The sequence below is a fragment of the Nuphar pumila genome, chromosome 1 (assembly GCF_984573655.1).
Source record: "Nuphar pumila chromosome 1, dmNupPumi1.hap1.1, whole genome shotgun sequence".
NCBI classification, from domain to species: Eukaryota; Viridiplantae; Streptophyta; class Magnoliopsida; order Nymphaeales; family Nymphaeaceae; genus Nuphar; species Nuphar pumila.
This window is the reverse complement of record NC_143249.1, coordinates 176617166-176621582: the sequence shown is the minus strand read 5'-3', so window position 1 is coordinate 176621582 and position 4417 is coordinate 176617166. Positions and strand designations below refer to the sequence as shown.

The following is a 4417-nucleotide window of genomic DNA, read 5'->3' as shown; positions in this document are numbered from 1 at the left end:
ATTAACTTGCATGGTTGTAGTAAAAAACAATGCTGGTGTGATAGCACCCACGGATTTAGTGATTTGCACATCATAATAGCAACCAAGGTTGTTAAATGCGATGAGGCAAAGCGAGGCGTTGAGCCTGCGATGAGGCAAAGCGAGGCGTTGAGCCTGCGCTTCGCCTCTGAGGCGTACGCCTCTCACAACTGGTATGGAAGCGAAGCGGTGGGAGGGGAGGCAGTAGGAGAAGGACCACGCGCCCAGCTGGTACGGAAGCGAGGGGGGGGGCGTCCGAAACCAGCTATGCCGGTCGTCCGGTGGTCGGAGAAGACTGAGCAGCCAACGGCGAAGTTCGCCACCGGGGGCTTCCCCGGCAACGACAGCGTATCGGAGAGGAGGAGGCCGCCGCCGGTGATGCCGGAGCTGGACAGGAGGATGTACGGGGGACAAGGAGCGGCGGAGGAGCAATTGGCCGGCACGTGGCGGTGGATCCACCGGCACTTGGGGTTAGCACAGCCGACGAATCGGGCGGAGGAGGAAGACTTGGGGATGAAGGAGGGGATTCCGGAGGTTGATGAGGGGCAATTTGCGCATCACAGCAACGCCTCAGTACCTTGAGCGTGTGCCTCGCCTCTGAGGCGTACGCTTCAGGTACTGAGGTGTACGCCTCTCACAACACTGATAGCAACTACTGTTGAATGCAACAAACATTGAAAAAAAATGCTGGTTAGAACATGGAGAATTAGAAATTTGTGATCTTTTAGCAAGATATTACTTGCAGATGGTAGTTATTAGAATCCATGCAGTCGTTACACCTATAATATAAATTAAATAAATAATAATGGATCCATGCACAAATTACCTCGTGGCTTAAACTGCATGCGGTGTTTGGTGCCTCAGATGCCCCTTTGAAAGTAGGGATGGCAGTGGACCAGGTCGAGGGTGGGGGACAAGGTTTCCACCCCCGCCCTGTCTCAAAATCCGAACCTCCATCCCCGCATGCGGGGATGGATTTTAACCTCCACCCCCACCTCCATCCCCGGTCTAGTCCAAACGGGGGCGAAGCGGGGTAGGGGGCCGTTTCCCCTCGGTCTATAGCAGTGTTGTGAGAGGCGTACGCCTCAGTACTTGAAGCGTACGCCTCAGAGGCGAGGCGCACGCTCAAGGTACTGAGGCGTTGCTGTGATGCGCAAATTGCCCATCATCAACCTCCGGAATCCCCTCCTTCATCCCCAAGTCTTCCTCCTCCGCCCGATTCGTCGACTGTGCTAACCCCAAGTGCCGGTGGATCCACCGCCACGTGCCGGCCAACTGCTCCTCCGCCGCTCCCTGTCCCCCGTACATCCTCCTGTCCAGCTCCGACATCACCGGCGGCGGCCTCCTCCTCTCTGATACGCTGTCGCTATCGGGGAAGCCCCCGGTGGCGAACTTCGTCGTTGGCTGCTCAGTCTTCTCCGACCACCGGACTACCGGCATAGCTGGTTTTGGACGCGGCCCCCCCTCGCTTCCGTACCAGCTGGGCGCATGGTCCTTCTCCTACTGCCTCCCCTCCCACCGCTTCGCTTCCATACCAGTTGTGAGAGGCGTACACCTCAGAGGCAAAGCGCAGGCTCAACGCCTTGCTTCGCCTCATCGCATTTAACAACCTTGGTCAATAGTCATCCCTTGAAGGATTGGAGACGGAGCAAGGCGGGGATTATGACGGGGACAGGGAAGAGTAGGGGAAAACGTAAGTCCATCCCCTCCTCCATCCCCGCACGGGGATAGATTTTAACCTTCATCCCCACCTCCATCCTCATTTCATGCCCTTCATCCCCGGTCCAAACGGGGCGAGGCCTGGCCGGGGCTCCATTGTCCCCCGCTCCACTGCTATCCCTATTTGAAAGAGGAGGAATCTTTGCACCAGGTGTGATGGCATTGATTAGGTCCAATCCAAGACTGGCTGAAGTGGATCCCAGAGAACACATGGAGCATACTTTGTTCAGCACATGCGTATGCATGGGGCTCCGGGAGATGGACCACAAACCCTGAACCCAGCAGGAGAGACGGTGCTAACTGACATACGCTTCCTCCCTCCAACTTCCTTACCTTCCGACACTTGAAAAAGTAGAGAAAAAATTTATAAAGGCCCGTGAATGAAATCTACGGTCACACAGTGCCTAAAATAATAAATCTTTTTGCCTTCTCAACACTGCTATAAATACGAGAGAGGGAGAGAGTAAAATGGCACCACCACCATCATCATCTAGTAGAGAGAGAGAGATTGCACCACCTTCATCTTCACCTCACTCACAACTAGAGACAGAGATTACCTTCGCTAGAGACAGAAAGAGATATCACACACCACCTTCACCCACACAATCGAGAGAGAGAGAGAGAGAGATTACCTTCGCCAGAGATAGAAAGAGAGATTACCATCTTCACTTACACATAATAGATAGAGAGAGAGAGTACCTTTGCAGAGATAGAAAGAGAGATCACCATCTTCACTTGCGCATAATCTAGAGAGAGAGAGAGAGAGATGGTGTCCCTGGTGGTGGTATTCCTTACACTCTTTTTGTTATATTTTGTTCTATCGAGACCCAAAAAGCCTGGCTATCGGCCATCATCTCACCCTATCCTTGGTTGCTTGATTTCCTTCTACAAGAACCGCCATCGTCTCCTTGATTGGTATACTGAACTACTTTCTCGATCACCCACTGGGACGATACTCATGGATCGCCCTGGTTCCACCTTAATTATAGTCACAACCAACGCTGCCAATGTTGAACACATACTCAAGACCCGATTCCATAACTACCCCAAGGGGAGACCCTTCACTGATATCCTCGGAGACATGTTAGGCCGAGGAATATTCAATGTTGATGGAGAGTTATGGCGTCGACAGAGGAGGGCAGTGAGCCATGAGTTCACAACCAGGTCACTGAGAGACCTAGTGCTAAGAACGGTGGACATAGAAGCCAATCAACGTTTGTTACCTCTTCTGCAATCCGCGAGCATCAACAAGATGAGTATTGACCTCCAAGAGGTACTTAGCAGATTCACTTTTGATACAGTCTGCAAGGTCTCGTTCGACATGGATCCGGAGTGCCTTCATCCCTCGATGCCCGAATGTCGCCTCGTACACGCATTCGACATAGCAGCAGAGATCAGTGCTAGGAGGGCAAGAGAGCCATTGCCCTTGATATGGAAGACAAAACGCGCCTTGCGCGTCGGGTCCGAACTCAGGCTTAGAGAAGCAGTCGATGCAGTGCATGAGTCGGTTGTGGAGATGATTCAAAGGAAGAAAAGTTCAAGTGGTGATGATCTGCTGTCAAGATTCTTGTCTGTCAGTGACAAAGACGAAGAGTTGGCTAGAGATATGGTGATAAGCTTCCTGCTAGCAGGGAGGGACACAGTATCAGCAGCTCTTACATGGTTCTTCTGGCTTCTTTGTCACCATCCAGATGTTCAGACAATGGTAGTCCATGAGGTCAGAAGCAAACATGAAATTCTGGATTTTAAAGGTTTGCAGGAGCTAAAATTCCTCAAAGCCTGCCTCTGCGAAAGCATGAGACTGTACCCTCCCGTGCCATGGGATTCAAAACACGCAGAAAAGGATGATATCCTTCCTGATGGGACATTCGTTCCAAAAGGAAGTAGGGTGACCTACTTTCCTTATGGAATGGGAAGAATGGAGGATTTGTGGGGAAAGGATTGTTTGGAATTCCAACCATGGAGATGGCTATCATCATCTGCAAGCACAGAACTAGGAGGAGAAGAACCGGTATCAGTGTACAAATTCCCAGTTTTCCAAGCAGGGCCAAGGCAGTGCCTAGGAAAGGAGATGGCATTCATGGAGATGAAGTACATTGCTGCGTTCATATTGAACCGGTTTGAGCTTAAGCCTATCAGTACTAACAAACCGAAGTTTGTGCCATTCCTAACTTCTCGAATGGCAGGTGGGTTTCATGTGTTAGTTGAGAATAGGAAGTCTTAAGCGCATCAGCAACTCTTCCACCATTGGGATGAACGCCTCAGCAATAATGAAGTCTTGAGAAAACAAGCAAGCCATGGGTGATGTCCTTGACAATAATTCGATGTGCATACTTTATTGAATTTCTTGTAATTTTTATTGAATATCTATTATGATGTGTACAGAGATACTAACGTCAGACATAGCTCCTCCAAAGATTACAGCATAACATGGTTGATTCCCGTTATTGGATCAAAGTAAAATTAGTTAATGTTCCTAACTGATCAATGCACTCTTGACTTACTCTAGGGCTCCTCCTGTCCAACAATTTGATGGTTAGTAAATACACACCATAAGAAAAGGATAAAATGGACCATACCATGCTCAAATGGCGAATGAAAAACTGCCGGGATAAACATTTAGAAGCGCCTATAACCTATGATAGTATTTGCCAGCCTCGTGGGTTCCGAACCCCTTACT

General features: G+C 50.2%; 1 pseudogene; it reads left to right on the top strand.

Moving 5' to 3' along the window:
- The first annotated feature begins 285 nt into the window (after positions 1 to 285).
- LOC149851379 (cytochrome P450 94B3 pseudogene) lies at positions 286 to 3961 on the top strand (annotated as a pseudogene).
- Positions 3962 to 4417: the final 456 nt, after the last annotated feature.